This window comes from Squalius cephalus (assembly GCF_949319135.1).
Source record: "Squalius cephalus genome assembly, chromosome: 1".
NCBI lineage: Eukaryota > Metazoa > Chordata > Actinopteri > Cypriniformes > Leuciscidae > Squalius > Squalius cephalus.
In genome coordinates this window covers 25253662-25274938 of record NC_137122.1, presented here as the reverse complement: position 1 = coordinate 25274938, position 21277 = coordinate 25253662, and the positions used below count along the sequence as shown (strand labels likewise).

Sequence of the window (21277 nt, the reverse complement as noted above, 5' to 3'; positions counted from 1 at the left end):
AATCTTTCTCTAAAAGTTTCTGCTTAAATGCTTGACATGAGTTTGTCTTTATGGACTTTTAATTTATGTTTTGTTTTAAATGTATTTGAATGATAGTGAAGGAAAAGTATCATGTGTCCAGCCACATGTTCCTCCAATCAATACATGTGATACATGTGAAAATAAATAAAATAAATCAATACATGTGTGATCATGTATTATAATCAGTAAATACAAGCAACTTTAGATGAATCTCTCCTGTTTTACTCGTCACATATACATGTGTGATGTCGGCAGTGTCTGGTTTTTAATCTCTCTCTCTCTCTTTCTGTATCTAGATGGTGAGAGTCGAGCAGAGGAACAGCAGCAGGATTATCATGATAGAGCTCATTTCTTTACTGATCAGATTCAACATGGAAACTTCTCCCTCCGTCTGGACAATCTGACAGCTAAAGATGAGGGAAATTACACATGTAAAGTTTACAGTCGGCAGGATTCTGGAGAGACTGTGGTTCAAATAAAAGATGTTGGTGAGTGTTAACTCAATTAAAAAAAAAAAAATCTAAATAATACACAGAGATTTATACTGTAATATTTTACTGTTCTTTCAGAGTGTTTGCTAGTATCAGAATTCCATATGATGGTGAGGACGTCACTCTGAACTGCTCTGTAGACTCTCACATCAAACCTGAACACATTGAAGAGGTTTCATGGAAGAAAACGGATGAAGATGTAGAGATTCATGGTTCTGCTCTATCAAAACAATGAGGCTTTACCAGATTCATCAGATGAACAATACAGAGACAGAGTTGAGTTCTTCACTGATGAAATCCCCAAAGGAAACTTCTCTCTCAGACTGAAGAGTGTCAGAACTGAGGACAAAGGAGTTTACATATGTCAAGTGTTTGCTGGAGTACTTTCAGCCAATGCAACTGTAGTACTGGAGCAACTGGGTGAGTCAACAAAACATGGCAAATAAATAAGGCAGGAGCTATCTTGCAAATGAATGTTTTTACTTTTTGTGCAAACTATTTATTTTCTTTACACAGTATTTACAGCATATACTCATTATAAAGTGTATAACAGAAAACAGAATGAATGTTCTTTATTGCACATTATTACTAAATATTTCTCTATTAGAACTGTTAATTATTTGACTAAATTTACAGTAAGTTACTGTATAATTTTTACAGTAAATAATTGTGAAATGACAGCTGTATACTGTGACTTCACAGTAGTTATGCCGTCATATTACTGTGATTTAGCATTAAAGGTGCCTTGTGTAAAAAAAAAAAAATTCATACTCCACATTCCATACCAGATGGGGGCAGTATACCTCCAGAAAGTGAGTTGGTCTACTCTAGAGTATGAATATGACATCTTCAAGCTACTCTCCTTCACCTTTACCAGTGAATATGTTCATATTCGTTTTGTTCATATTACATTTTTATTGTTAGTTTGAATTGCATTAATTTGGCAGACAGCATGATGTTGACCAAGCTAGCGCCAACGTAACCAGAGCTGCCAACTCTCACGCATTCACCGTGAGACACGCAATTGACACTTTTCACACGCTCTCACGCCACACATACATTTTGTCACGCACAGAAAAATCGCAAAGCAAAGAGGACACGGATACCGACAGACTAGACAGAGCAGGTTACTTATGATATAAAAAAATCTCAGCTCTCAGATTCTGCCAATTTTATTACGCAATTCAAACAATAAATACCGTTTTGGCGCTTGTAAATGTTACACGACAGATCCCTAGCGCACGTGAACCGATCATCTCTACTAATAGTAAAAAAACACGAACACTGTTGAAAGATACAGTAGGCTACAACTTACCAAAAAGTATTCCTCATACATAAATCATACATAAATTCCCCAATCAGTGTTTTTTATCAGCGTGAAGAGGTCAATAACACAGTTGGAGAACAATTATGTCAGATTTACCTCAGGAAAGCCATTTAATAAACATAATATAGGTCACGTAGTTGGCAAGAAAAAAAGAGCTATATACGTTATACGTTTATCGAACAGCCTTCGATACATTTCTATGTTATAACTTCCCGAAAAAACTACACAAACATATAAAACAAACTTCTAACGAAATACTAACAGCATCTTACTTACCAATCCAAAAGAAATGTTGCAAGTTCGGAGTCGAACCTCATTTCTTTCATGTCCATTAGTTGTCTCCAGCGATGGAAAGCAGTGCCAATGTTTATTCTGGTTCTGTTCCTTTTTTTATCAGATTTTATTTGAATGTAGTAGTGGGCAGTACTTTCCACACGATTGACATCAGGTTCAAGTACGCCCACAAGCCGTGCGAGTTATTCGTGTATTGCATGATTGACTGGTGGTTATGTTGCCCGCATACCGCCTCCCATGGCCGAAACTGGTATTACGACACCTGTCGGGCCGTGGCTAGTAATGCTAATGCTAATTCAGGTTGATATCTCTGCAGCACTATAACTTGTCATTTTTAGCGCAATTTTCCACCGGACAAAATTGCGATTGTTAACTCATGATTTCTGTTCTGTGCGTCTGTGCGCACCAATCTTGCACTTCTATCTACTCCTCAACCAGACCACCTAGAGACTTCGGGTTTTCGGCATTATGTTAAGGAAGGTCTAATCTCGGGAACGCACAAAAAAAATCCAGGAAAAGATTTACTATCTCTTAGTGTTGTGATCCCATGATGTGAAAAAATTGCGCTAAAACACTCACTGAGTTTTTATTACTTGTTTTAATGACATCATCGCCCTTATTTCTTCTCATTCTTTTGATGCGTGTAGCTCATTTTTTGGATATTTTTACCTCAATTCTTACACATGGCACCTTTAAGCTGCTGTAGAATTACTGTATTTAACTGTGAAATTACAGTTAGTGTCTATCGCATTACAGTAATTTAGGCTGCTGTAGAATTACTGTATTGAATTGTGAATGTCTATATATTAATGTGATCTAGCATAAATGATGGACCAAACAAAACTGATAAAAACAGTGGTTTAACTTTTATTTTTTAAAAGAAAAATACAATTTAATAACAGGAATGAACACTGGGTAACATGAATGTGTGTCAATATGTGTGTGCATGTGTTTACTACGTTATTATGGTATTTGAGGAAAAATACAATTTACTAACAGGAATAAACAGTAACAGGAATGCACACTGGGTAAGAGGAATGACAGCAGAATCAAAGAACATGTAACAGAAAACGACTCACTGCTCTTGACTACAGAACGCATGTAGCTTTAATAAGGATTAATCTAGGCTATTTAATTTATAATTTATGCAGTGAAGACTGTAAAGTGTTTAATAACTTTATTCGATTTCTGTGTATTTCCCATGTTAGACAGATAGGAAGGGCACAGGTAAATATGACATTTATTATGGGCTTATATGAAGATTGTTCAAGTTCACTTAAATTAAAAGTTGTTATATTTTTTGGAGTCTAATAAATGTTAGAATTGGTAGCTTTCAATTAGTGTTGAATGCCGATAGTTAATGTTTTAAATAAAAAAAAGACATCTGTCATGATTCCTGTCTTGTGTTCCCCTTGTCTTGAGAGACACACCTGGGAACAATCATGACACACCTGGGATCAATCATGAACTAGCCTAATCAAGTAAAACTACAAAGAACTACAAAATATGGCACAGAACAGGAAATAACATAAGTCCACACAAGATAAGGGGAACACAAGACAGGAATCAGGGCTGCGTTCCAGTCCACTTTTAGACACGCCCTTGCGAACTTCCCTAAGCACTTCCCCTCGAGGGAATCCCTGCCGCCATTTTGAAGTGCATTCCACTTCGTGAAGTGGACGAGGGAAGTTTATATGGACAGACCCTCGTTCCCTCGATTTTGACAGAGGGAGCGAGTCTACTTCATATGTAGCCTACACTTCAGGCACCTATATGTCCCACAATGCAGTACGATTGTGACGTCACCACATATCTTGTCAAATCATCCGGCACAACAAACAACTCTATGATATATTAATTATATATATTTTATATATTTTTTATTTATTTAAAACAACCCAAACACACATATACATTTGGATGCTGCATTAAACAAATTATTAAAGGGAAAAAATAATGTAAATATTAAATCAACTCCATAGCAGATTCCAAGTGATCAAGGGCTTAGGACATTCCAGTTCAGCCCATTGCAGTTTCCGCCAGTAGTGGGCACTCATGCAACGTAAGCAATGACGTACACCCGAGTGAATGAGGGGCATGACAATTTTGGACTGGAATGCAGCCCATGACAACATCAGTAGCAGTATTGGTATCAATGATACTGGCCGCCATTAAACAATTATTTATAATATACTGTCTGTATGTTGTTTCTACTTTAATTTGGAGATTAACTGATTATTACATTATAAAATATATAAAAAACAAGCTATCTTGTGCAATTATAAAAAGTATCCCAATAAAAAACACAAATACACTGAGTGAGCAAACATTAAGGTGAGATTTCCAATGGCAATTGAGCAATGTTTATAATAAAAGCCTTAATTAAATATGTCATAAAGTGATTTCTTCAGGAGACTTGAGTTCTTCACTGATGAAATCCCCAAAGGAAACTTCTCTCTCAGACTGAAGAGTGTCAGAACTGAGGACAAAGGAGTTTACATGTGTCAAGTGTTTGCTGGGAGACATTCAGCCAATGCAACGGTGATATTGGAGAGACTGGGTAACTAAGAGATATATTCTAGACCAATTTTGTTAAATAATAAATATCCATATCCAGATTTAGAGTGAGTTTCATTAAGTTACAAATATTATTTCCATATAGTGTTATTTTCCACTGGGCTACCTGAACATAACTGGGAATTAAGGAACGGTTTTGTATTTACATTTAGTCATTTAGCAGACGCTTGCGACTTACAAATTAGGACTAAATTAAGCGAGTCATTGCGAAGAGGCAAAAACAACGCAAGAAGTGCTCAAAATACGAACTTCAGGCATTGTTCAGAGTAGCATAAGCCCGATAAGGGAGGATAAAAGGAAAAGGAATTTTTTTTTTTTTTTTTTTTTTTTTTTTTTTAGGTTAGGTGCTCACGGAAGAGATGAGTTTTCAGTTGTCTTTTGAATGTTGTCAGGGATTCTGCATTCCGGATGAGGGTGGGGAGAGCATTCCACCAGCATGGAACTGTGAATGAGAATGTTCTGGAAAGTGATTTTGTGGCTCTCTGTGATGGAACCACGAGACGTCGCTCGTTGACCGATCGTAGGCTTCTGGTAGGTATGTAGGCTCGTAAGAGTGAGTGAAAGTAGGAGGGAGCTGAGCCTGTGATAGATATGTAAGTGTCAATGCCTTGAACTTGAACTTGTGTGTGTGGCGCTGAGGACTGACTGCTGATAGTTGTTGTTTTGTTGGTGAAGAAGTTAGCAAAATCATCAGCCGTTAAAGAGGAGGCGGGTGGTGGTGGAGGTGGACAGAGGAGAGAGTTGAATGTCTTGAAGAGTGATCGTGTGTTGGAGGAGCTGTTGATCTTGTTGTGGAAATATGAAGATTTTGCAGCATGAACATCAACAGAAAAGGAAGAGAGGAGAGATTGATACATACTCAGGTCAGATGTGTCTTTTGATTTGCGCCATTTCCTCTCCGCTACCCTGAGTTCGGTCCGGTGTTCACGAAGAACCTCAGAAAACCAGGGGTTAGAGTGAGTAGCGCGTGCAGGCCTGGAGGAGAGAGGGCAGATATTGTCTAGAGAAGAAGTTAGAATGGAGCATAAGGTATCCGTTGCAGTATTCACATCCAGAGATGAGAATTGTGAGGGTGAGGGAAGAGAAGATGACACAGCAGAGGAGAGATGGGAGGGAGAAAGTGAGCGCAGGTTTTGTCTGAAAGTGACTGGTAGGGGGGTTGGTGGTGCACGGGTAGGAAGTTCTGAAACATGGAGAGGTCTCGCCAGAATGTTGTCTGTGATGCAGTTTCTTGTGTAAACCAGGTCCAGTTGGTTGCCTGATTTGTGAGTACCTGTGGTGATGAGTCATTTGAGATCGAAAGAGGCTAGTAGAGAGTTGAAGTCTGTTGCATGCGGCTTCTCGAGATGAATGTTGAAATCACCAAAGACTACAAGTGGGATGCCGTCCTCAGGGAAAGAGGACAGCAGCACATCCAGCTCCTCTACAAAGCTTCCCAGTTGACCTGGGGAGCGATTTATTACTACAATACAGATCTTTTTGGGAGTTGTAAGTGTAATAGCATGATATTCAAATGAGTTGTTATTGCTTAGAGAAGAGAGCGCTGAGTATATCCAATTGTTAGAAATGAGAAGCCCTGTACCCCCAGACTGGCGAGTCAGACTCCCAGACTGGCGAGCGGTGTGAGAGAAAGAGAAGTTGTTAGAAAGAGCAGCAGGTGTTGCTGAGTCTTCTGGACGAATCCAGGTCTCCTGGACGAATCCAGGTCTCAGTCAAGCCCAAGATATTAAGAGTAGATTGAGATGCAAAGGCTGGGATAAAGTCAGCTTTATTAACTGCTGACTGACAATTCCATAGACCCACAGAAAGAGAGAGAGGTGTGTGTGAGGATGAGAGAATGGGATGCAGATTAGCAGTATTGCACTGCCTCCTGCACGTGATGAAAGAGCGTTGTCGAGAGACAACAGGAATGTATTGAAAGCACATGTTGAGTAAGGGTAAATAAGATAAAAGTATGAAAGGAAAGGGAGAAGAAGATACTTAAGTGCCTTCCTGGTGTCCTTGCTCAGTGGAGTCGCACAGGTAGAGTCGATGGTCTTTACCCGAGTTGGTCTTTACCCGAGTCAGGCTTTACCCGAGTCAGGCTGAACACGAGAGCTGAACGCTTCTGCTGACGCTTCCGCGACATCGCGCAAACTACATAGATATAATGCTTTCACCGCTGAGTGAGGACAGCTGTCTCGGCCCAGCAATTAGCACAGCAAACGCAAATAATCCGAAAATGGGAGGAATCGAAACTAGCTGTTGGACTTAAGTGTAATAAAATTCAAACTGCAATTCTTTTCAGACGCGGCTGTTATTTAAAGTAGGAACGCGTATAAATAGAATACAGATTTATGTGAAGGTAAAAATTAAAAATAAGCAGAGAATCGAAAATAGCCTTACCTTGACTCAAATAGTAAACTGAACAACAGGAGAACTGGATATTAAGAAAAAAACACTTGCACGCTCTCGCCGTTTCCACAGACTGACCGCTTGTCCACATCACCAAAGACTACACTTCTGTATGACAGAAGTAAAGTACTTTATTGTCATTCAGAATTTTAATGATATTATTTATGTGTAATCTACACTCAAAAAATGTCACACAAAAAAGGTATCTATGGTTCCATAAATAATTTTTAACATCCATGGAATCTTTCCATTGCACAAAGTGTTGTAGTGGAAAAGGGTTCTTTGAATTTTTAACATGTTCTTCACGCTAAGACAAACAAATTGTTCTTTTAAGAACTGTTCACTATAATCTTCTTTGGTGAACCAAAAATGGTTATTTCTATGGCATCGCTCTGAAACCCCTCTCTTGGGAAGCTTATTATTTAAGAGTGTACAGTACCTCTCATTCTTGTGAACAGAGACAAAAGTGCATCAGGTACGAAGGACAAATATTAAAATGTAAAAATTAAACTATTCTGCTCGTTAAAGATCACTCTTGCAATAGCATTCTGGATCAGTTGCAGAGTTTTGACAGTTGATGCTGGAAGGCAAGAGAGCAATAGCCCGAGTCTGGATAGAACAAGAGCTTGGACAAGGAGTTGTGTAGCATGCTCCGATAGGATGGGCCTAATGTTGTATAAGGTAAATCTGCAGGACCAGGCAGTTCTAGCAATGTGGTCTGTGAAGTTTAACAGATCGTCAATCACAACTCAAAGGTTCCTGGCTGTCCTGGATGGAGTTATGGTTGACGAACCTAGCTGAATATAGAAGTTGTGATGAAGTGCTTGGTTGGTCGAGACCACAAGTCTTTGTAAAGTTGAGTTGAAGGTGGTGGTGGTCCTTCATCCAGTAGGAAATGTCTTTCAGGTAAGCCGAGATGCGAGCATCTACAGTTGTGTGTCATCAGCATAGCAGTGATAGGGAAAAACATGTTTCTGAATGACAGATCCTAGTGATGACATGTAGATGGAGAAGAGAAGTGGTCCAAGCACTGAGCCCTGAGGCACCCCAGTAGCGAGACGACGTGACGTAGACACCTCACCCGTCCATGAGTCAGGATGAAGGGGAAGGGGAAGGGGAAGGGGAAGGGGAAGGGGAAGGGGAGGGAAGGGGAAGGGGAAGGGGAGGGAAGGGGAGGGAAGGGGAGGGAGGCCTTCACAGGGAAGAGCCTAGTGGTCACTTCAGGTCTGTGGTGTCGTCGTGTCCAGGCGCAGGTCCCTCATCAGATCTGGATACAGCCTGGATCCTGCGGACTGTGGTAAACCTCGGGATAAACAGAGAGACTAATATTAGCGCCATTCTTCTTATGATGTAACGAGTACATCAGGATTTATGGGAAGTGTTCCCGGTTCCGACTTACTTAATCTATGCAGCCTAACATTGAATTATAAAAGTCTATAATGTGTTATGTGTAAACTAGGTCAAAGAGATGTGTTTTTAGTTTTTAGTTTGAAGGACCTACCTTAGAGGTAAGACTTGAACCATTGGAGTGCAGTTCCTGAGATGCCCTTCGTCTTGAGGGTTGACAGAAGGATCTGGTGGTTAACTGTGTCAAAAGCAGCAGACAAATTTAGCAAGATGAGTACTGAGGATTTGTAAACTGCTTTTGTCAGCCTCAGAGTTTCAATAACTGAGAGTTGAGTGTCTGTTGAGTAGGGTGATTGGAAAGGATGAATTTTGGAGGATTCTGTCTCCGAGAGTGGAGAGGAGGGGAATGTATGTGTTAGCTGTTAAGATGTGCTTGTCGATTTGTGAAAAATTGGCCACTGATGGTGATTTTGGCCACTGATGGACAAAAGCCTGACAAATGTCTTGAAATACATAATCTGAACTATGTTTTGAGGTGTGGTGGTAACCATAGTATAAGTGGAAGAATTGACTCAAGGCCGTTGAATTATTAGAAAAATAACTGCTTTGCGTCGTGGCTACGATATCCCCCTCCGGTGTGCCAAATTTTTTTATTAATTCAATGGCCTGTCGTCAATTATTCCTTACATAGATGCCTCATTAGCGGCCGTTTTAATGGGCAGCGATCGATACGTAAGCTGTCCGCCATATTGGAGCGGTCTGTGAACATTCGAGAACAAGTTGACTAAGCTTCCGCAGTTAGACGCATGTATGAATATCTATGAAATAGATTTCTGCAGATGATTTTGCTAAACTAACACAATACGAAGGCGTCAGCTGACATGACATTAAAAAGTTACCATAGTAAAAGTAAAAACATTAAAAGTACCATGGTAAAAACATGTAATATTAATTATAAATTCTTCTGGAATTTAAATATTGGCGGTTTCACAACCAGAAGCTGTGCATGTTGTGGCATTATTGATTCTTACTGTGAGTGACGACACGCTGACCGTTGCAAGATGGCGGCCGCATCTACGTGTCTGGAGTGTTTTCCTGTCATTTCCTTTTGTTGTACTTCATTTTCATACTTGTATTAAATTTGAAAAAAGAGCCATTATTCATGATTCACATTCATGCTTACAAGATCACAGTAATGACATTTGTAGGTCAATATACAGGCTATCCTTCACAATAATGTAACTCTTTTCAGTAACTGATGTCTGTGTTTCACAGGTTTCTCTGTTTCACACATAATGGTGTTGATTCTCTGTATTTCTGCATCCGTATCTGCACTTCTGCTCTGCTTTATAATCTACTGCAGATCACAAAGTAAAGGTAGGTCTATGTGAATGCCATGGCAGTGTTCTTATCTGCTATAATTCGCAATTTAGCAGATACAATGAACAATTTTACTGTATTTGTAACCACCTGGAGTCCAATGTAAAATCTAAAAATAGTAATGTAAAATGTACTGTAAAGAAAACTTCTAACTGGCATGCATCTGTCACACGCTGGCTTGACTAGATAAACTCAAGAGGCTTGACGCAGATGACCGATACAAACACATTTAATAACCACCTGTCCGTTCCTAGTACGTGGATTACTCAGTCAGCTGGATTTCATTGTTGACGATTTGACATGATCCAGGATTGTTAGGTTCTTCAAAGCTCATCCTGGAGTCCCAGATTTATCCCAGATAAATGTAATTTATATAAAAAAAAAAAATCCATTAAAAAGTGTTAAGTGTTTTATTGAAATTTGTGTTTAATTATTTAATCTTTTTCTGTTTTACAGGCAAAATCAAAACATTTATTCAAAATTACAGTTGTGAAACAGAATATATAGTTTTCTCAGCTGTTTTTTATTCAGGTAAACAAATCCAAAAGTAAATTAACAGTGTGTGACAGTTTTAGTATAACAGGTTCTGCATATGTTCAGTGCTGAATCTCCGTGTTTAAGGAACTTAAGACAATTTATGATCACTCTTAACTACACCAGCTGATCATGAAAAAATATATATATTACATGTGTTACAGTTATTACACTACAAATGTCATTTATAGTCACTTAGACACTATAACATGCTTGAAGTGCCTCTAAATTCCTTCACTGTAAAAATAATTTGTTGACCCAACTTGACAAGTCTATTCATTTTGTTGCATTAACCCAGTTACGTTTAGCAGTTTAGTGTGAAGTAAATTCAACTTACAGTACAAGTTGCTATAATAACTTGCAGTAAATTGGGCGAAATTCCAATATCAATTACTAGGCATTCAATATTTGTACACTAAAAAAAACAAAAAAAAACGGTGAAATTTACGGTAAAAAAAAATGGCGGCTGTGGTCACCAGTATATTTTAGGTTTTATAGGACTCAAATTTACGGTAATAAAAAAAACGGATAAAGTTCATTAACTGATAATGTTAATTTTCCATCCCATTAAAGTGCTAAAATATGCTGTGTACCTTTATAATATGTTGATATCCACCATAATAATACAGGTGGTAAAACAGAAAACCACATGATAATTAAAAGTTCACCGCAATTAGTTTTCCACAAGCAGAGGTATACAGTATAAATATGAATAAGGCGCACCATGTCATACACACAAATACAAAACACAATCATGGTGACATACATGATTAAAATAATGCAATAAGCATTAATTAAACAACATAAAATGTAACATAAAACCCAAATGTACATAACTTATAACAAAAATTAGGAAGAAACATAATTATTTTCATAATTAAACATAATTAAAAAAAATCTCTGTAAATTATAAGATAACTTGTTCTTGACAGAGTAAATTAAAACAAGTAAGCAAATTCAGTAAAAAAACAGTAAAGTTGTCTCTCATCGCAAATACTGAAATACTTTTTACTTTTAAAAATACTTTTTTTACAATGTTCTCAGTATGTTTTGTGATGATGTCAGAGGTCATATAAGCAGAAAAAAGGTCATAGGCTCAGAATCAGACTGTCAGTTCAGCTAATGTACTGTAATACTGTACATAAACAACATATGTGAGATGAAAAGGGTGTCTTTAATTCTTGTGATATGTTTTGGTTGGCTTTAAATTAGTAATATTTGTTTTTTCATTTCTTGATTTCTTCCAGTTCTGTTTAAATCTGCCTTGAACAAAAGTATGAATTACGTGGGATTTGAAGGTGTCATGATTATACTCTACTTTGTAGTGGCGCTTCTGTTCGAACTCTTCTATATAATTTTCTGTAAGTATTAATATCTGATTCCTTCAATCAATAACAAGTGATATATGTGAGATCATGTTTTTATCAGACTAATGGTGTTTGCTATGGGCACAAAATATAAAAACAATCAAAGTGTACATTTTAAGATTGATTAAAATTGAAAAAAAAGTTTAGTAGTTTGAATGTTTCATCATGAGATCACAGTATTTCACAATGACAGTTTTTGTCATTCGGGTTTGATCGTTCTCTCCCCTTCCTTATTTTCTTTCTTTCTCGTGGCCACTGTGCTTAGCTGATTGCGCTTCTTTCTCATTCTTTCCTTGTTTTCTTTGCTATTTATTCTCTTGTCTTTTCTCTCTTTTTTTGCCAGTGTTTTTGTTTGCTCACATGAGCTGCTTGGTCAGTTCATTCGGATTTTGTTCGATATCTTTTCCCACTTTGATTAGTAATTCCAGTTTTATGGCCTGCTTGGTCTTGACCTTCTTGATCATCTCAGTCATTGAATCCTCCATTCCTACATCTGTAAGCATATTTATTGGCTGATTAAAACTGAGACCTGATCGACGACTTGTGTTGGTCTGGAGCCAGTTGGTTTTTGTCCAAGAGACTATTCCAGCATTTGTAAATAAAACTGTTAAGTATTCTTCTGCTTTTGGGCCTTTTCTTTTGTGATCAATTTTATTATTATTATCATGACAGAACACTCTGGCCAAACATGGACCTACAGGAAGAGTCATCTTTGTGCAGTTCTGTGGAACGTCAACGTCAAGGAGTTTTGCTTGGCCGACAAGAAGAGGAACTAGGCTATGCTCGTCTGTGGATGCCTTGGTGTAAAGGGTCACCGAACTTTCCGGCCAACTCAGGCATCTCTAGCTTTCTGACCATGAACTGGTGTCTTCACTGTATCAGACTGATGACCATCCTCTCAGTCTTCTTGAGGCACAAGTGGATAATCCTCCAGTTTTTGCTGGTGATCCCACTCAGTGTCATTTGTTGTCTAAGTCAATGTGCAGACCTATGCATTGGAAAGATCTAAAGTGGCATTTGTCATCTCCTTACTGACCGGAAGAACTTGCAACTGGGGGTCCGCCAACTGGAGATGCTCAATCTCTGTGTTGCTGATGTTCACCTTTTTAAAACTGAAATGATCAAGGTTTTGACCGGTCTGTTTTTGGCAAAGAGGCTTTCAGACTTCTTGAGGCTCTCCAGCAAGGCAAAAGAACTTTAATGGACTATGCCATTGAATTCCACACCCTGAAAACATGCTTCTTGGATGGTCTTGTGGAGGATGTTAAGGATGAGATTTATGTCAATGACGATTGTCTAAAGGTTATGTATTGTGGTGGTCAAGGACATCTTGCTGTATCATGTCCAGTAAAATCAAGAGCTCACCAGTTGAATGGGGAATTCTGTCATTAACCGGTGCCCGTCAAGAGAATAAACAGAAAGAGGAGGAGAGAGGAGATGAATGGGAAGACCCCTCTAAAGACCCTCATCAATAAAACAAGTTTTCCACCCCGAGTTGATGAGCGCAGAACACTTGAAGACTACCATCACTCACGTTTCTGGCCCAGTGAGTTTGATCGCCCTTTGGCAATCACCGAGAGGATCTGGTGTTCTGTCTGTTTAATTGAGATATCCCTGGTTGTCTCTTCACAACCTACACATTAACAGGGCAGATAGTTTTGTTTTTCAAAGTTCTTTTTGTCAAATGGTTTTCCATTCATGCAAATGGTTTGGTTTAGGCCCTTTCTGTTGTTTCTACTTTGTCTGTGTTGCAGGAAGAGACAATTGATCCGTCTCTGGTTTCTGATATACATCAATCTGCAAGTGGACTTCAGTAGGTCCTGGGCTGCCTCTCTTTTACCCCATCGGTCATATGATTGTGGGATCGACCTCACCCCCTGGCACTTCTCTGCACCAGCCCTGTCTTTTCTCTTTGTCTGCTCCTGACTGAGCGGTCATCTCAATCTCTGGCAGATGGCATTATCCATCCCTGTCCCTCTCCGGCGGGTGCTGGATTCTCCTTTGTGAAGATGTATGGCTCTTTGCACCTCTGGATTGACTATTGGGGAATGCATGACTATTAAGAACAGGTACCCCCTACCTCTTATGTTTAAGCTTTTGAGGTTTTGCAGATGGCTAGATTCTTTACAAAGTAAGGTTTATGCAATGGTTATCATTTGGTCTGGATGAGGGAGGGTGTCGAGTGGAAAACTATTTTAAGACACATACAGGGCACTTCGAATATTTGTTTTTACCTTTCAGCCTGACCAACGCTCTGGCTGTCTTCCAAGCACTTGTCAATGACGTGCTGAGAAACATGATAAATAAACTCATCTTCGTGTACTTGGATGACGTTCTAATGCCTGTCCTCCCATAACCCCTTCACCTGGAGTCAGCAACTGACGTAGACCGAGTATGTCCACAACTCCTTGCCGGTGTCTGGGCTTTGCCCGTTCATGTGCTGCTTCCTTTGTTTTCTTCCCAGGGTGCTGAGGCTGCTGTTCCCTCGTTTCAGACTTTTATTCAGTGTTGTTGCCATACCTGGAGGAGGGCAAGAGAGGCTTTGTTCCAGACCTGGGAATCTGGAATTTATTACATTTACATTTCATACTTTATTGAGCTGTCCTCAGTAAAGTGAATCTGTGCATTCACTTGTGGGCATTTACATCTTTTACTTTCAAAATGCAAATGAGTGTTAGTATTTCTTTCACATTGTCTACTTTTTTTAATATGTGTAAAATTAATGTTTTGATGTTTTGACGGCCGTATGTAAAGCTTTTCACCTGTTTGTCCCTGTGAGTTAATGATTTTGAATAGTGTTTGTGTGTTATTCATGTTTATATTCAAGGGGAAATGATGAATGAGTGTGTGAACTGAGTTCAGTACTTGTTTATCATGACTCTAATTTAAAATCAGATCAACCATTTTGATTATTTTATTAATTGTTGTTTTCTTATACAGTGTTGGCTAAATTCATTGAGAGAATAAGTGAACAGATTTTTGCTATATTTGATGTTTTGGCTGGTATGAGCTTTGATGTTCTACCTTTACTACAATTCATCATCCTGTTTTATGCCTTTGGATCTGCCAGAGGAGGTAAATTCAAACTATTGAGATTGAATTATGAGTAATAGTACAAGAAAATGGTATCTGATGTCTGTCAGTAAAGTCCAGTAGCTGTATTAATATAATCACTCTTCTGTTTTCAGGATACTTCATTGTTGCAGTTTTACCAGTGTTTCTCATAGTGACAAGATACAATTGGGATGAGACATGTGGCCAAAAGATGGGCTGTAAGTATTTGAATTATGATCTAATTCCAGATGTAAACACACAAATCAGGACATCATAATGTGATCCATACATTATTCAAAATGCTTATATCTCTTTCAGTTGTTATTAATTTAGCAGTTATACTTTTTACAATTAAACTATTATACATGTAACAATTATTCATTTCTTATCTTTGATGATTTTGAATGTATAGCTAATTGTAGAAATATTTCTAGTCTCACACACTAAATCTGTTATCATTTGTTGGGGACATTTGTGAGATGTTTTAAATTATGTTTGATAATGTTCAGTTTATCATCTTGATTTTACAGTATTTGATTTTTTTTTTTTTTTATCCAGTCAGTTTCAAACCCATATATATGGACTCTTTCTTTTAATTTAAACAATGTTTTTCAGGTTCACCTTCAGTCAGGAGATCAGTGTGGATAATTATCATGTTATCAGTCAATGCTGTAATGGTTTATTTCTACATCATAACTTTGGAAAATGAAAAAGGTATGATAATATAAAATAATGTTGTTACAATTATGAATTACAAAAGTCACTGAAGAACTTAGTCAATGAACAGAAACTGTTACTGTGATGATGAAGCTGATGTTTTGTTCATGTACAGATCGTATGGGATGGACCTGTACGATTGCGTTTCTTCAGTTACTCTGGGCAGTGGTAAACTTCGCATGGTCATTTAATTGTGGTACAGTATTAATCACCTGCGCTGCGTATCACTCTGATGTTTTTCTGTCTGCTCTAGTTCATTCTTTTCATTCCCTTTTATTCTACTTTTCTGAAGAGAGTTTGAGTGTCAGCATTTACCAGCTCAGTAATGCTTTATTTGGAATTTCTTTTGAGGTCAATCTATTGTGTGAAACATGTTATGATGGTGTATTTGTGTATGTGATGTTACATTAATGGCAGGTTTTTAATCATCATTATCAAATAATATATTTGAATAACAGGATTTTAAATGATGTGGAGATCAAAAAATGTGGACTCATTTCCTCTAAATTATGATATTAAACTGTGCTGTATTTTATTTTTTACAGAATTGCACCGTTTTGTTCCAGTGTATCTGTTTGGATCAGTTGCTGTAGTTTTAGTGAACTCTGTTACACTGATGACTGAACTGATACTGAAAACAGGTGAGTGAACACAACACTTCAACACTATACAGTATCTGATTACAGTGCATAACCTATAACTCATAAAGTATGTGGTATATACATAAACATATTTTCTTCTTAACTGAATACAGGTAATAAATCATTGTGGAGCAGAAATCACCATCTTAGAGTTAATTTGATTAAATTATTCTTATCTGAAATTGAAGCAATTATACTTCACACAAACATAAGAAAATTAATCAGCTGATGTGACTGTGGGAATTACAATTAAAAACATTTATTTAATTGTCTAGTATCTTATCCTCAGTGAATGGTTATTGTGCAGTTGGAGATCTGAGACTCGTCGTCTTTTCCTCTGAATTCATCTTCACTCTAATTCTGATGACTTTACTGGTATTTGAGCCATGTGAGTACAAAAATAACTTTATAATTAAAATACAATTAGATTAGATTCATTACATTCGCTTCATATGTTTTAGCATCTCTCTTATTTGTTCAAGGGATCTTCATTCAAAAATATGACGCATATAAGACCAATCATCGTCTGTCTTTAGGTCGTGACACTTACAGGAAATAAATGATCAATTTTGTATCTTGATTTGATTCATGAATCCCACACATGGACTATAACTTGTTTATTGGTTGCGAGCTGCTGTTTGACTGAACTGAGAGAGTCAAACACACTCAAGCTTCAGTTTGATTCACTGAGAGCTGCTCACAGTTTACACTAATGAATTAGAGAATAACACTATATTACTCATTCACAATCATTTTAATATTATTTGTTGTGGTCTTTAAAGACATGGAGATGATTCTATTGTTTTTACGATAATTATTACTCATGACTTCATTCATCTAGACCTCTAAACACTCACGCCATGCATGCTCAGATAAAGAACACACCATTAAATTCATTCAGATGTCTAGACCATATATTCGAAGCTCTAGGTGAGTTAATGATGTTTTATTTTATTTTTGCCTAGTTAAATTCACGACTCATCTGTTAGACATAGACTGATGTGTTTTGCCAAATCTGATCAGCATGTAAATAATCCTGTAAATCTTGTTTCCTTCACTGTTTCTAAACTCACAGTGATCAAAACATGCCTGCCGTCACACCAGGTTAGTGTCATATTTACTGAATTGTCCTGCAAAATCTTTAGGTGTATTCAGTCATTTTATCTTGTATCTTTGGCCAATGTGATATTATACTTTATACTGACATATCAATGTGGATAACAAAACAAAATTTCCTTCAGCTTTTAAAAATGAAGAATGAAGAAGTTGTGTTTTGAATGAGAGGAGATGATGCTTCATACACTATAGAGTGTGTAGTACATAATTTGAAATACAGCTATTGACCTCTTGTCCTGTAATAATGAGCTGATGATGTAAATCAGGTGTGTTAGATGAGACATGGCATCTTAAAATGTTCAGTGCTGAAGACTCAGGGTACGTTTACACGACAACGGTGTACTTAAAACTGTTTCGCGTACAGATGACAATGTTGTCAAAACGATTCCTGTTCATCCGTGAAAATGACTAAAAACTCATTAGTTGGCGATGTCATTATGTTAAGAAAAACTGTGCGCCGACTGAAAACGTAATACACATACGCTTGACATTGTCGTTTTCTCAAATTCGCATTTTTATTTATTTACATGATACGATAATGGTATCGTTTTCAAAAACTTGAACTTTCAAAACCCGTTTTTAAAATGTTTCATTTTCAGGCCCCAAAACTCAGCCAAAACGCCAAAACAAACAGCCAAAATGCATAGGCCTACAAAGTTTTCTGTGTTTAGAAAACGGTGTAGTGTAAACGACCCCTGATCCAGGACCAGGGCTGAGAAAAACTGCTGTAGATGATGTTGAAATTACATTTTAAAATGTCTCATCCTGATCCCAGAATGCAGACGAATCTCCAGCCAATGGATCAAACCAGAATACAGCAGAATCACGTGAAATGAGTCTGCTTTAATCAATGGAATTACAAATCTAATCAACAATGAGAGAAAAGGCCTATTTATTCCAAAACACTTGAGTGTTTGCTGAAATGTATGTGTGCAATATAAAGCCCCGTTCACACCGCCAGCGACAAAGCGACATGATCCCATTCATTTCAATGGAGGGTTGGCGACTTCCGGTGACATACGCGTCAGAATGTGGGTCACTTGACACGCGACTAAAGTTCAGAAATTTAAACTTTATGCAAATGAGAAGCGAATTTAGCGAGCAACAACCTGGAGGGACTGTCAGTGGAGCTATTGTCACCGTCTCGCACAGGCAAGACAGGACAGAGTTCTGGAGCGATTTCACTGTTTTATATGATTTATCTGTAATAGGGCTGAACGATATATCGTTATCGTATCTATATCGAGATATGAACTTTCAAGATATTACTATCGAAAAAAGCAACGATATAGACGATATAGATTTTCCCTCTCCGCGCTCGCCCTGCATACAAATCTGGCAGTCACAACAAACATCAGTTTTACGAATGCCCTTGAATGCACCGTTAAAGCCAGCGCGCACACACTACCAGGGACGTGGGAACTATATTGTGAGAGGGGGGGCGGCGTTTCCATGGTGACGCGTCATTGCTTGTCACGTGACACACCGCAGCAGCAACAGCGCTGAATGAATGATGATCTTCCTTTATGTCATTTTTCCTTTTTTATTCAGAATATTCACAAATGTGTTAGCTATGGCATGAAATATCTGATATTCCGATTGTCAAATATATGCAAGTGGAAGTGTTTTGTTGTTTAAACACCTTTATAACGATCGCGTTAGATGAGCTGTATGCGCGATAGGCGCCGCCGTGTTAGTTTGTGCCGCAGACGCAGTTCAGAGAATCGGATCTGTTGGATTTACAACACGTGAATTCATCCACTTCTCCCGATAATACTTAAAAGTAAGTGGCTGGTGAACTGGGAATAGAATAGAGTAAACATTGAAGTTACTTACACAATGTGTATCTGATATGAATAAAACGTGTCGAATTATAATGGAAATGATTATTATTACCTCTTCCATAGACATCAGTGTGTATTTTACAAACTCTAAATGTATTGTTTTTTTAGTACTTACGTAGTCATATCGTATTGTATCGATATCGAGATATCTGGCATGAAAATCGAGATATGAAATTTTGTCCATATCGTTCAGCCCTAATCTGTAACCACAGCATACATGGATAGTTCATGTGTTGTAATTTTATGATGCAAGTTTAGCAAATTCGAATGACGTTTTAGTAATTGATGACAGGTTTAATTTGTTGATTGATCGATCGTTAATCTAGTAAATGATTTAATCCACTGAACACTGCTGTGGTAATATAAAAACACTCTCCAACAGCATAATGTTACTTTTAATTATGTTAAGCCTAATTCCTAGTCAAATTAGAATGATATCTTAGTTTTATATATCACTTGTGATTGTATTTTCTATAGGCTAGATATGGCTGACGTGCGGTCTACTAATAACATTACAGCGACAAAGTCGCTGGCAGTGTGAACGGGGCTTAAGGGGTGTAACTATTCCGTGTCACAATATACTGCAATACATAAATGCAACACTATGTATCGTGGATAGTGACAATATGTATTTTGTATAGTTCACCCAAAATGAAAATTACTGTGTGAGAAAAAATTAGATTTATTGTCAGTGCTACATTAAACTACTATTTATGATGTTGAATATAATGTATAATAATTCAATGGGGGAATATTTGTGGTTCTTGATAATGTCAAATGCCTTACGTTACCAGTAAAAAGTGGCCTACATTATTATAAATATATCTAGCCAATGAAAGAGTGCAAGCATATTCCTCTAAAATAATTCTGTTTTCAGCTTCAGAGTCATTCATGTTTTTATCCTGGTGTCACTATTGTCTTGTGCATTATTTATCAACAGTTATCAACACCAAGTCCAAGCCTATTCATTTATATGCACAATGTAATATCAAATTTAGCATTTTAATCAACAGAATAATAAATAAACAGTTCATTTTTTGTTAACCTTTCATCATATGTCTTAGAGTATCGCAATAATATTGTATAATCATGACATGAGGGTATTGTTACACCACTAGTGCATTAATAACGATTTAAGATCTTATTCTAAGAATTATTATTATTATTATATAAAAAAAATATGCATGGTGTACTTGGCGTGTCATACAGTAGCACATTTTCATTACCAGCTGTCACTGAATACTGGTTAGCATGAAAGCTCATTTTACGACATGCCTCTCACAGGTTCTGCGCTAATGGAAATGTTGCCAAAATGTTTTTTATATATATTTACAGTATATTGCCAAAAGTTTTGGGACGCCTGCATTTACATGCACATTTTAAGAAATTTAATGACATCTCATTCTTAATCCGTAGGGTTTAACCCTTGTATGGTGTTCGGGTCTGTTGGACCCGTTTTCATTTTTTATCAAAAGAAAAATGATACAATTAATTATTTTTTCAAACTAAGACTCATTGGCCTTGGCTCATTTTCTGTGAGGAATATATATCAGAACACATTTTTAATGAAAACACACTGTACACCCCCCCCTACACATTTATATTATACACAGGATGTTCGGGTCCACTGGACCCGGGGCTAATAAAAGTGTGGAAATTGTAGGTCCTGTGTACCTTTACTCTGTCCTCCTCCTGTCAGGGCCTGTGTGTTAGTGTGTGTATGTTCTTGTATATGGTTTATGAGGACACAAATGTGTATAATGCTAGGGTATTACAACGTAAACATGGTTTATGACGACATCTGTGTCCTCATACTGGAATATGATGTAAAAAAGTATCATTAAAACCTGTTGTCTCACCACAAGAGAACTGGTCTGGTAGACCATAAAATTCTACACGTAGCAAAACACGGAAAGTTAATCTAGCAGTCAACACACCTAAAGGACATTGACTCAAGGATATCAGTTGCTGCCACCTCCTGACTCACCTAAAATACAATAGTGAATTGCTGAGACTCTCAGACTAGGACAGCGTTCCTCAACTCTGGACCGTGAGATCAACTTTCTTACAGAGTTTAGCTCCAACCCTAATCAAACACACCTGAACAATCAATTCAATTCACGTTTATTTGTATATTGCTTTTCACAATTCACATCGTTTCAAAGTAGCTTTA

At 37.5% G+C, this 21277-nt stretch overlaps 1 pseudogene across 1 annotated transcript; it reads left to right on the top strand.

Annotated features, from left to right (window-relative positions):
* Positions 1-259: 259 nt before the first annotated feature.
* LOC307166179 (junctional adhesion molecule-like) lies at positions 260-13207 on the top strand (annotated as a pseudogene). The gene is made up of 4 exons: positions 260-509; positions 591-932; positions 9727-9828; positions 13035-13207. The product of its transcript is annotated as a junctional adhesion molecule-like (transcript).
* Positions 13208-21277: the final 8070 nt, after the last annotated feature.